This window comes from Aquila chrysaetos, chromosome 19 (genome assembly GCF_900496995.4).
Source record: "Aquila chrysaetos chrysaetos chromosome 19, bAquChr1.4, whole genome shotgun sequence".
NCBI lineage: Eukaryota > Metazoa > Chordata > Aves > Accipitriformes > Accipitridae > Aquila > Aquila chrysaetos.
The window spans coordinates 8,682,584-8,695,619 of record NC_044022.1 but is presented as its reverse complement, the minus strand read 5'-3'; the positions used below and the strand labels follow the sequence as shown (position 1 = coordinate 8,695,619).

At 47.4% G+C, this 13,036-nt stretch overlaps 1 long non-coding RNA gene across 1 annotated transcript; it reads left to right on the top strand.

Annotated features, from left to right (window-relative positions):
• Nucleotides 1-657: 657 nt before the first annotated feature.
• LOC115353287 lies at nucleotides 658-4,604 on the top strand. The gene is made up of 3 exons (XR_005930864.1): nucleotides 658-1,100; nucleotides 3,717-3,817; nucleotides 4,288-4,604. It is a non-coding gene; the product is annotated as an uncharacterized LOC115353287 (long non-coding RNA).
• The last annotated feature ends 8,432 nt before the right edge of the window (nucleotides 4,605-13,036 follow it).

Genomic DNA, 13,036 nt, shown 5'->3' with positions numbered 1-13,036 from the left:
ACGTGTTACGTGTAGGAGCGAGTGGGATGCAGAGTAAGCGGAGTGGGAGCTTTTGGATTCCTCTTGCCCCGAGGACTGTCGGGACTCTAAATGAAACTCAAATTCAGAGCGTTTAGGGCCAAGAAGTTAGTGAGGTTTAAGAGAGCGTTCGATCATCATACGTGAAACAAGAGTCTCTGGGTTATAACGGCAAACGCTAACGACGTCTTGGAAGCATTGAAGTTTGAGTTACCCTTTGTTTAAAGTTAGAGCGAAGCCTTAGGGTTTGTATGTGTCTCTGAGGGGTGTCGTGGCCGCAGCGCAGGACACGCTGTCCCCAGGGGCTTCGCTAAGCGTGGCAATTTCCAGTTTCTCAAGTGAGAAATCAAATCTTTCCTCTGGCAGCTTTTTAATTTGAAATGTTGAAACCTGAAAGCCTCGGCACATGAGCCACAGCACGGACGCTTGGAACCAGCATGTAACGGGGCACGTGCTTCAAAACGCCGGCTGGCGTTGGCGTCTGTAACGCTAATTAGCCACCTCTTCGGACACCGGCGAGCGCAGCAGGCACCTCGCAGGTGCGCCAGGACGATGCGGGGGTCGGAGCGGGCAGGCCCTGGCGAGCGGCCCTGCCTTGGCAAGGAAATTATTTAGTATTATTTATTATTTATGGGGTGCGAAATAAGTCTTGGGCAGGGAAGGAGCCGAAATGATAATTTTTCCTCCTCCTTATCCCTTAATAAGGCATAATTGCACCTTAATGTTACCTTTACAAAAGCCTCCCCTCTCCCCAGCCCAGTTCTCCCAGGCAAAATACCAGAAGGGGTCTGAGTGAGACACCGGGGTGGTAAAGAGCTTCGGGGGCCGGGGAGATGTGATGGTGACTAGAGAGGCTGGTATTCTAGCCAATTCTGGGCAAGGAGAGTGAGCAAATGCATGAGGAGAAGGGACAGAAAAGATTGACTGTATCCATTTGGAACAACTAACGGGGTGTAGGAGTGCAGATTTCATTTATACTCTCTGATGATCTCTTCCGAGCTCCTGTCACCTCTTCAACTTCCCGCATATTGAAGGATTTCACCCAGCGACTGCTGTATGCTGTCAGTGGATGTGGAAATGAGGTATATATTTAAAAGGGCTCAGTCCGTCTAGCTGTGTTTTCAGGGTATCGGTATGTTGGTGTTTCCAAATACATATATCTGGGAAATATTTTCGTTTCCTCACCCAAGAGCTAGTTGTCTTTATGGAGTGAAGCCACTGATACAGCAGTCGTGGCACGTTTGTAAGTGTGTGATTTGAGTAGGGAAGGATGCAGTTAAATCACTGTATTGTGACCCAGGTACCAGTACCGATGAGGCATGACAGCACTTCAACTAATTGTTTAATCAAATGTTTTTCTACCTCCAGTGTCTTTTTGTTGTTGTTTTCTTTTTTGTGGAATGCAAGGAGAAAAATCTCTGAAGATAGCAGAGTCCTTGGAAAAATCTTTCAAGGACACCGTTGGTTGTTTCCTCTGTTGCTGGCAGGAGGATCAGAGCTGGCTACGGGTGAGGACCCACAGGGTAGCCCACTTGTTTGTCATAGCTGGGAAAAGCTGCCCAGACTCTGTTGCTCCTCTCATGAAGGATGGTTTTACCCAGGCAAACCAGTGCTGGTGGCAGTCCTGGAAACACTTCTGAGCAGAACAACTTCTGCAGATGTTCACAAAAAGCAAATAGACAAAGAAAATGAGAAGATCAAGCTCGACCTTGGTTTCTCGTTCAAGTAATTTTTCAAGCTCCAAGGATGTGAGTATGAACGGGACTCGAACGTGATCTGAGTTTTGCGATGTTGTTTCTCTGCGATGTTGCGTTTCTCGGAGAAGTGGCATGTGGCCCTTGGTGAACGCCGTTTCTCACTGCCACCCTGCCTTGGGGCAGGGGGCAATGCAAAAGCAGCAGCAAAGTTGCTATCTTCCTTCCCGACGTGAGTGCCAAAAGCTTCGCAGAATTGTTCCCCAATTTTAAATCTTTATTGTACTGGTTTTACCTGCCTCGACCCAAAATGGTGAGAGTTTTGGCAGAAGGGCAGATACTGAAAACACGTCTCCTTCTGTCGCCTGGTGCTTACAGCTGTGCAGGAGGTGAAAGCTTTGGAAAGCAAGGCCCGAGCAGGGGAGCTGGCGGTTTGACTTCAGAGGTCTGGGAGGAACAAAACCTGGCATTAAACCAGCACCTTCAAGCTGCGGCTGTTTCCTGAGTTTGAGCTTGTACACTTTAAAAGGAAAAAAAAAAAAAAAAGAAAAAAGAGGAAAAAAAAAAAGGCGAGCTTTGGTGGCTGGTTCTTCCCAAACACAAGCAGGCTGTTTTGGTTTCTATCAGAACAACTCCTCAAGGATGGCTCTTCTCCCCAGTACAAGGAGAGTTAGGTTTATTAGCATCTTCTTCCTTTCTTTATATATTTATTGATTTATTTATTTAAATAATTGTACCTGGTTCAGTCATAGAGGAGGGAAGTGTTCAAAGCATTAGTGAGTTGTGTCATTCAATGCACTTAGATACTTGTAAGTCTTTTTTTTTTTTTTTTTTTTTTTTTTTACCCACTAACATTCTGGTTCATAAAACATGAAACCTCTGTGTCCTTTCTAGGAAATGAACAGGAACATCCTTGCATCTGTGTAATTTAAGCTAGGTTGCTGACGTTTCATTTGTGCCAAACCACTAAAAATGCTTTACTGGTTTAAAATATGAAATATTATTTTATTTCTTAGTATGTTTGCTAAGCAGTATGCTTCCTCCAGTCATGAAGATGATTTCTGCTTTCTGCATGTATTATGCAAGGCAATATAAGTATAGTATTTGCATTTCCAGTCTTCAATTAATATTTTTTTAAATACTCTACTTGGAAGTAAAGAGGAAGCTTTTCAACTTAGGATAAAGCTGTGTCACTAAGGCAAAGGAAGGGGCCCACCATCATTGCAAAATCATCAGCCTCGGTATCTCTGGAAAAAAATAATCCCAAAAGTTTCCTCTCTTCATTACATCTAAAAACATTTTCTATTTGCCTTTTCTCTAGCCCCAGACATGGCATCCACATTAGCACGTAACAACTCTATGGTGGTAATCAAAAGAATAAATATCAAAAGATTTCCATTTACTTAAGAAATAAAGCTTTTTTTTTTTTTCCCCCTCTGAGTTACAGCTGTATCGGTGACCTTACCGAGATTAAAGGTGAAAGTTTTAAAAAATAATAAATTTAAAAAAAGACAAGTTTTGAAAGAGAACGGGAGGAAGAGCAGTGTTTCATGGGCTTAATGTCAGCTGAGGGAACTGAAAAGGAAATAATTTGAATCCTCTGCCAGCGTGTCCATTCAGTTCGGGTTGGTTGGAGGATAGGAGCCCAGGCATCTTGTCCGATGTAGAGGCTTGTTCATATATGTGCTCTTGTATCTTGGATAGCTCCTGTAGCCAATGTACTTGACGTGATAATACTTCAAAGAAGCATCTATAGTCTGCACTATGGATTTATATATGTATGACTGTTCATCCAGAGAGATGACCACATTACACTGAAGCAGTTATCTCTGCTGACCTTCAGGCAAAAAGTATTTCTTATAATAAAAACCCACCTCATCCCCAGAGGCAATGTCCAAAGTGTATTTTCATATGTTTTAAAAAAAGTGTGCTCACCCCCAAGGGAGGACGTTCTTGTCTGTGTCGTTGGTGTCTCATCACGAAATAATGTGATTTCTCCTCCAGCTTCAACTGGAGAATCCCACAAAGGAAGAGAGGAGGCAGTTCAGAGCAGCAAGTAACTCCTCGCATCAACTAAATCCCCAGAACCACAGGCAATAGCTTAGGTGAGTTAAGTTTCAGTACATTGCCAGAGTAAGAGAGAATCCTATAAAATTCCTTGGTAGCTCTGCAGTCAGTTTAACAAGGGACCAGTCTTTGTGCTGCAATTATTGAACTTTTAAGGATCAGAGCCTAGCAAAGATGTGAAAAGGATTTTCTGGGAGAAACACTGTAACAGTTCAGACTGTTTAAGCTCAGTAGGGAGGAAGTGAGTAACAAGGGATGTTACTATGAGCTGTCAAGAAAAAGAATTCAAAATTAACAAGAAAGAGCAATGTCCCCTTCACAGTGTGTTTTGTTACTCCACAGAAGCCCAGTGGAATGTGATCTCTGGGGCGAGCAGTGCGAAGTCTTCTAGGCAAGGGTGGATGTGGTTTTGCATCAGGAAGGCAATCAGAAACAACGTGTAGGGGGGGTTATTTCTTTTTTTTTTTTTAAATGCAAAAAAGTGAAACCTCTCCCCTGTTTTTTTAAGCAAGTATCCGAGCTCCTTCTACTCCTCCAGCAGCACCCTGGGACAGATTTCTGCAGTGCGGGGAGAAACAGGTGAGCAAAAGGGCCTCAGAGAAACAAGACAATCTATGAGTTGTTCTGTGCTCTGCCTTCCCAAAGGCACAGCCGTTCCCAGCATAGGGAAGGAGGTTCCTGAGTCAAGGGGGAGCTGTCTCGCACTGCTGTCATCTTCTGAGACGAGAGTTACCGGGAGGAAAGATTCCTTGGTGCCACAGGCATCCTCGCTCCCACCGTGGACTAGACGTGCACTGACGGGGACTGCGTTTGGTCTGGTGGGGGCTGGGAGCAGAGGCACCGTGCTACTGGCCGTGTTGGAGGTGCCTGTCCTGGGGAACGCCTGTCCAGCCCACTCTCGTGTTCGCTCTCGTGTTTGGCTGCTCCTGTCCGTTAGTTCCTTCTCATTAACGGAGTAATTCCCATGTCCTGCTGGAAGAGGTCCCTGCTCACAAGGGGCGAAGCAGTGGCAGCTCCACCCTGGTGCTGCAGGGTGACCATGGTACCCTGCCTGCAGAGTTCCTGTGGTAGAAGCAACCACCAAGAGACTTGCCTCACCGCAAATCTTGCAGGGCTTGTGGTGGGAATCACGTGAGCCCGCAGGGCTGGGAGGGTGAGCGGCGTGAGACCTTCTTCCAAAATCCCCGGGGTTACCTTTGGGCACTAGTCCAGACTTACGTCAAGATGCCCCAGATGTTAACGGATCATTCGGGTTGGGAGCTGAAGGCAGTGAGCTATAGCGTAGATGCGTTGCCCTCCTATATGTATCAATTGCAGAAAGTGATAGGCCTTAACTTTGCAGTCCTGGGGCTTATTGGCCCTGGCAGGGTTTTGATGTTTTATGGCAGTAGAGCCTGGAGGTATATCCATCCAGAACCTGCTGTGATTTCTCACTCGCATCATGGTGCACATTTAGAGCTGTAGAGCAAAATAATAAAAGCAAAATGTTTTTATGAATGTATCCTGCAATGGGTAGCCACATGCACCAGCCGTGTCTGAGAACTCCTCTTCTGGTGCTTACATCTCCCACAGAAGCCTGCCAGCTCCCCTAAGCGTGGTGTTCCTGGCAGACCCTAGGGTTGCATGTGAGGAATAGGGAATTTGACGTAAGCTGGCTCATTTGAATGCAGCTCTGGAAGCTCTGCTACAACCTATTTTTGTGTGATTCTCAACTTCTGTGGGAAATTGGCATTCACCTTCCCAAACTGTTATCGTACAGAAAATGCAAGTACTAAGGAGAGTGCTAGGAATCCTTTAAGGGCTTGGGCTGCTTTTTCTTTGAAGAGATTTTGAAGATGAGCATTTATAGCCCATCATTTCTAGTTCATGACAATTACTTTGCTGAACTGTTGCTAGAGGAATCAATAGATCCAAGCTTCTTGTTTCAGGAAGGTAACTAAGACAGTAGCGAAGGTCTTTGAAACAGCTTTACTGGCTTTGCAAATTGACATCATGACTATAAGAAGTCATGGTTTGGACTCTATAAAAGGTCTCTTTCTCTGTCTGTGGTTAAGAAAGGCAATACAAAAATTGCCAGGGTCAAAAGGGAGGGCCTACCCCAGGGTGCCCAGCAGGGTACCAGACTAATTGGGTCCTATTCATGAAAATCCAATGTTGTCATCAGCACAATATTTCAGCTTCTGGGAAGAACCTTTCTGCAGTACAGGAAGGGACATCAAGCACAGGAAACTAATCTTTTAATTAATCATTTTCAGCCCATGAGCAACTGGGTTTGGTCACACAGAGACCTTGCGTGAAAGCTGATTTCCTACAGCATACCAGCTGATAAATATCATTGTGAGGGTGTAGTATCTCACCCAGTGGCAGACACACATGCGTGTGCATTTGCCAGCAGAGTCTTGCTAAGACTGATTTCCTCAGAAGGAAGCTTCTGTGGTCAGAGCAAGGAATATGTGACAGGAGGCCATGTCAGAAATGGTTACACCTCTTGGCATTTCTCTGGCCAGCACACAGCAGATCTTTCAGGTGGAGAACTTTGGCTGTTTTGTCTGCCTCAAGGGTCAAAGCTTGTTGAACATGGCCATGATTGGTATTTTGCCCCCTGCATGCTTCTGGAGATGTTCTGCTGCCCGCCAGGCCATCCAAACTCCCCACCTCCTCCTCTTCAGTAGAAGCCAGAGGTGCTGCTGTCTTGCAGCAATTTATCTTAAACTATACCTCCAGCAGGGATAAGAGGCAGCAGATTTCTTTAGCTGATGTGTGGCATTGGTTAAGAAATAATCATGTTTCTGATGTTTTTAGAAGGCAGCCCTTTAGGCTCATCCCAAACTGAGGTATGTCTTATGTGAATGGGATGGAGCCTGGCTAAGGAGTGCTGATCTTGAAAGAGGAACTCTTTTCTTTTTTCCCCTGCAGATAATTTGTGACATCATGGAAAAAAAAGAAATTCTACATCGGCTGCTTGATGTTTGATGCATGAAGCTCAGAGGGAAGTACAAGTGCATCCTTCATCAAGTGAGGAATCTCATTTTAGAGTTGTTTCCATGGTAGTTTAAGCCAGTATGTGTACATCACTCCCTGGAACTGTGCTGGTCAGAAATAGCCTCTGTGAGAAGGCATCTATATGACTTTTCAGTGGTGTGAACCCACTAGCCAACAAACCAAAGAAATACCTAAAATTTTTTAAATTGTTACGCAACTGATATAAGGCTTATGGAGTTTGTACATGAAACCATTACTGAATGTAACACATAAGTGGTGGCCACAACAGGGAAGAAAGCACAGATTTCCCCTCCTTTATGTTACTGCTTTGACCCCCAGTTATGCTCATTTTACACTTTCTCTATCTGTCCTAGAGACTCTTTGCCTGTTCTATGCCAAAACATTACAGCTTTGGCAGATTTTGGGTGGAGTCCAGTCTGCTGAAGAAGGTCCATCCTTGCAGCAGACCCACGTGGCCTGAGAGTGAATTGTCTGGCTGGTGACTACCACCCGAACTGAGGTGCACCTGGACATGCCCTTTAGGACTAGATCAGTTGCCGACTGGTGCATCAAGGGGCTTTGCCACCAACTTTACTGCATGGCATAACCCTGGGTGGCCAAAGTGGAAAGGAGGTAGGACAGAAACCCTCAGCAGCTTTTCCAGGCCATCACTGCTGCAGAGCAGGGACCTGAGCATGTTTTGTGAACTCCAAGACTTTGCCCTGAGTTTATGGAGAAAAGGGGTCTATCAAGCAGTTGCTAGCCCAAACTATTTTGCCAAATAGTCTTCCCTTTCGTGACTGCCTGGCAGCTTGCAGGGCTGCTACAGTTAACATTGCACGTGTTCTTCCAGGCATGTGAAATTCCAATAAACTTGCCCAGACCCACCTGCCAAACCCACCCATCAAACCACAAGGCTTTCTGCACCAAGTCAGTGATTTTGAGAGTTGCCATGTTATTCAGCATGTTGCTACGAGCATAGGACACCATCAAACAGATTCTCCTGGGGGCCAAACACCACACAACCCACCCACCCCCTAGTTTCATCATGGTGGGTTTGTAAGGGCTAACACTCACTTCTGCTAGTGGGAATATTGCAAGAGACAACCCTCCTTTGGCCCTGATAGTGAGACCCATGAACACAGGGAGTATAAAACAGGTCCCTCCCTTCTGCTAGTTACCAAATGCATGATACAAGCACTGGAAACCTGGCAAAAGAAAGCATTTCACAAGGAAGAGGCAGGAAGCTTTTGCTTGAACTGCAGTGCAGATTCCTCAAATTGCCTTTGCTTTTTTGTGTTGTGGTTTAAGCCCAGCTGGCAAGTAAGCCCCACACAGCCGCTCGCTCACTCACAGTGGGATGGGGGAGAGAATTGGAAGGGTAAAAGTGAGAAAAGTCATGGGCTGAGATAAAGACAGTTTAACAGGTAAAGCAAAAGCTGTGCGCGCAAGCAAAGCAAAACAAGGAATTCATTCCCCACTTCCCATGGGCAGGCAGGTGTTCAGCCATCTCCGGGAAAGCAGGGCTTCATCACGCGTAACGGTGACTTGGGAAGACAAACACCATCACTCCGAACACGGCCCCCCCTCCTTCTTCTTCCCCCACCTTTATATGCTGAGCCTGATGTCATATGGTGTGGAATATCCCTCTGGTCAGTTGGGGTCAGCTGTCCCAGCTGTGTCCCCTCCCAGCTCCTTGTGCCCCCCCAGCCTGCTCGCTGGTGGGGTGGGGTGAGAAGCAGCAAAGCCCTTGGCTCTGTGTAAGCACTGCTCAGCAGGAATGAAAACATCCCTCTGTTATCAACACTGTTTCCAGCACAAATCCAAGACATAGCCCCATACTAGCTACTGTGAAGAAAATTAACTCTATCCCATCCAAAACCAGCACATTCTCCACCAGTTTTTCCATACCATTTACGTCATGCTCAGGTCTCACACTATCCAATACTTTCTCATTACCTACCACCACCCTTCCCATCCTTTGATACAATAAGCAGATATAATTCCCTTAGTCTGTGGACCACCCCTGTGAAATGTCTGTAAAATGTCCACAAAATGTCCTTTGAGTTCATTTTGTCCATGACTTTGGGCTCCATCTGTTATGGTGGTCACTCAGGACAGGAGAAGTGGTGTGTTGGGTGGAGTTATTGGGCACCAAAGCCAGCTCAGGTCAGGTCACTGCTGCACTTGCACTGCTTCTTGTAAGGCTTGTCCTCCGTTGGTTCAGGTGGTTCCTGCTACAGTAATTCCTATAACACGCAACTCAAATAATGGGTTGCAACAATTTAAAGGTATATCCATTACAATCTCCACCCCAGTCCCTTTGGCCCAGGTTATAGGGTTTAACATTGCAATGAACTCCTCCCCTTGCTCCTAGCCTGGCTAGCAACAAGGGCTTCCTGCTATAGAAATTCCCATAACGTGCAACTCAAATTCCAGGTTACAACAATTTAAAGGTATTTCCATTACAATCTCCACCCCTGGTCCCTTTAGACCAGACCATAGGGTTTAACATTGCAATGAACGACTCCCCTCGCCCCTGCTCCAGCTTGGACTTATCCACAGACTGCAGCCCCTTAGGGGTGTACGTGCTCCAACTGGAGCCATATCTATGAGGCACAGTCTCTCCAGGGGTATACCTGCTGTGGCATAGACTTACCCACAGCCACAATTGCTTTGAGGTGCACCTGCTCCAACGTGGCCTTCAACATGGGCCACAACGCTTTCAGAGACATACCTGCTCTGGCGTGGCCTTACCCACAGCCACAGTCCCTTCAGAAGTAGACCTGCTCCGACATGGCCTTACCCATGCCTGCAGTCTTTCCAGAGGTGTACCCGCTCTGTCGCGGGCTTATCCATGGCCACAGTCTTTGAGGTGCTCCAGCATGACCTCATGCACAGCCACTGATGCGTCAGGGTGTAACTGATGCAGCGTGGACTTATTCACAGCCAGAGATGCTTCAAGGTGTACCTTCTCCAGCATGGAATTGTCCTTGGGCCTCAATCCCTTCAGAGGTATACCTGCTGCAGCGCAGACATAACCATGGCCACACTTCGAGATTTACCTGCTTGGCATGGGCTTATGCACAGCCACAGGTGCTTTGGGGTGTCCTGCTCCCATGTGGATTCATCCACAGGTCACGAGTTCACACTGGAGTTCCAGCCTGTCCAGTACACCAGCACAGAAAAAGCAGTGATGCCTTGGCCATCTGCCAGCCCAGGCACATCGCCATTGCTGTTATCAGAATGTTCGCAGGCACAGCAGAGTAAGATGATAAGCAGCACAGCAAGCAGCAAAAGCAAAAAGCAGCCACTAACAAGCACTAGACTCTAATATACAGTGAGGCAAGCAAGCTCAATGGCAAGCACAGAAGCCTGTCAATTAATATCTAAACAGCAATAACAGCTATAAATTCAATCTAGCACGTTCCAATCAAATCTGTTGTTATCTTAAACCCTTCGAGCCCCACATTGGGCGCCAGAAAGGACTGTCACGGTCTAACCCCAGCCAGCAACTAAGCCCCACACAGCTGCTCACTCACTCCCCCCATGTCGGGATGGGGGAGAGAATTGGAAGGGTAAAAGTGAGAAAACTCATGGGCTGAGATAAAGACAGTTTAACAGGTAAAGCAAAAGCCACGCACACAAGCAAAGCAAAACAAGGAATTCCTTCACCACTTCCCATGGGCAGGCAGGTGTTCAGCCATCTCCAGGAAAGCAGGGCTCCATCACACATAACGGTGACTTGGGAAGACAAACACCATCACTCCAAATGTCCCCCCTTCCTCCTTCTTCCCCCACCTTTATATGCTGAGCATGACGTCATATGGTGTGGAATATCCCTTGGGTCAGTTGGGGTCAGCTGTCCCAGCTGTGTCCCCTCCCAACTCCTTGTGCCCCCCCAGCCTGCTCGCTGGTGGGGTGGGGTGAGAAGCAGCAAAGGCCTTGGCTCTGTGTAAAAGCACTGCTCAGCAGGAACCAAAACATCCCTGTGTTACTCTATCCCAGCCAAAACCAGCACGCTTTGGCAAGCTGGGAAGTATTTCCAAGCCAGGGGAAACAGAGGTCTGTTTCTGCCACAGTACTGCTCGTTTGCTGGTTACAGGAGAACCTTGTGGTGACTGTAGATGTGAACCCAGTGAAAGGAACAATGGGAAATTGCTGTACAAGGAAGGCAAGAGACCCGCATGGCTGAGTTGAGACCTGCTGGTCAAACCAAAGGGCAAGAAGGAAATGCACAGGCAGTGGAAGCAGGGCCAGGTATCCTCGGAAGAGTATAGGGATGCTGCCTGGTTGTGTAGGGATGGCGTCAGGAAGGCCAAGGTGCAGCTAGAGCTGAACTTGCCAAGGGATGCAAAGAATAATGAGGGTTTCTAGAGGTATGTCAGCCAGAAAAGGAAGGTCAAAGAAAGCGTACACCCCTGATGAGCAAGACTGGCAAACCTGTAACAACGGACGAGGAAAAGGCTGAGGTACTCAACAACTTTTTTGCCTTAGTCTTTACTGGCAACCTTTCTTCCCACACTTCTTGAGTGGATGGACCACAAGACGGGGACTGGGGGAGCGAAGTCCCTCCCACTGCAAGAGACGATCAGGTTCGTGACCACCTGAGGAACTTGAACATACATAAGTCTATGGGACCTGATGAGATGCATCCCAGGGTCCTGAGGGAATTGGCTGATGGACTTGCCAAGCCACTCTCCATGATATTTGAAAAGTCATGGCAGTCAGGTGAAGTCCCCGGTGACTGGAGGGAAACATTGCACCCATTTTTAAAAAGGGCAGAAAGGATGATCCTGGGAACTACCAACCTGTCAGCCTCCCCTCTGTGCCTGGGAAGATCATGGAACAGATCCTCCTGGAAGCTATGCTAAGGCACATGGAGGACAGGGGGGTGATTCGAGACAGCCAGCATGGCTTCACCAAGGGCAAGTCCTGCCTGATCAGCCTAGTGGCTTTCTATGATGGAGTGGCTACATCAGTGGACAAGGGAAGAGCTACAGATGTCATCTATCTGGACTTCTGTAAGGCCTTTGACATGGTCCCCCACAACACCCTTCTGTCTAAATTGGAGAGATATGGATTTGATGGGTGGACCCTGATGGATGAGGCATTGGTTGGATGGTTGCATCCAGAGGGTAGTGGTCAATGGCTCAATGTCCAGATGGAGATCGGTGACAAGTGGCGTCCCTCAGGGGTCCATACTGGGACCAGTGCTGTTTAATATCTTCATTAATGACATAGACAGTGGGATGGAGTACACCCTTGGCAAGGTTGCAGGTGACACCAAGCTGAGTGGTGTGGTTGACATCTCTGAGGGACAGGATGGGACCTGGACAAGCTTGAGAAGTGGGCCCATGTGAACCTCATGAGGTTCAACAAAGTCAAGTGCAAGGTCCTGCACGTGGGTCGGGGCAACTCCCAGTATCAATACTGGCTGGGGGATGAAGGGATTGAGAGCAGCCCTGCCGAGAAGGACTTGGGGTACTGGTGGATGAAAAGCTGCACGTGACCCAGCAATGTGCACTTGCAGCCCAGAAAGCCAACTGTGTCCTGGGCTGCATCAAAAGCAGTGTGGCCAGCAGGTCGAGGGAGGTGATTCTGCCCCTCTACTCTGCTCTGGTGAGACCCCACCTGCAGTACTGCGTCCAGCTCTGGGGTCCTCAGCACAGGAAAGACATGGACCTGTTGGAGCGAGTCCAGAGGAGGGCCACAAAAATGATCAGAGGGATGGAACACCTCTTCTGTGAGGAAAGGCTGAGAGAGTTGGGGTTGTTCAGCCTAGAGAAGAGAAGGCTCCAGGGAGACCTTATTGCAGCCTTTCAGTACTTAAAGGGGGCTTATAAGGAAGATGGGAACAAGCTTTTTAGCAGGGCCTGTTGCAATAGGACAGAGGGTAATGGTTTTAAACTAAAAGAGGGTAGATTTAGACTAGATACAAGGAAGACATTTTTTAGGATGAGGGTGGTGAAACACCAGAACAGGTTGCCCAGAGAGGTGGTAGACGCCCCATCCCTGGGAACTTTCAAGGTCAGGTTGGACGGGGCTCTGAGCAACCTGATCTAGTTGAAGATGTTCCTGCTTATTGCAGGGGGGTTGGACTAGATGACCTTAAAATTCCCTTTCCAACTCAAAATATTGTATGATTATATGATTCTAAGCAGTTTCTCCTGCTGCAATCATGTTCATTTGTGATCTTTGAGCACATATAACACACCTGAGACAAATAGCTTTTTTCTTTTAACAGAAAATGTTCTTTTAGTACTAAGCATTTT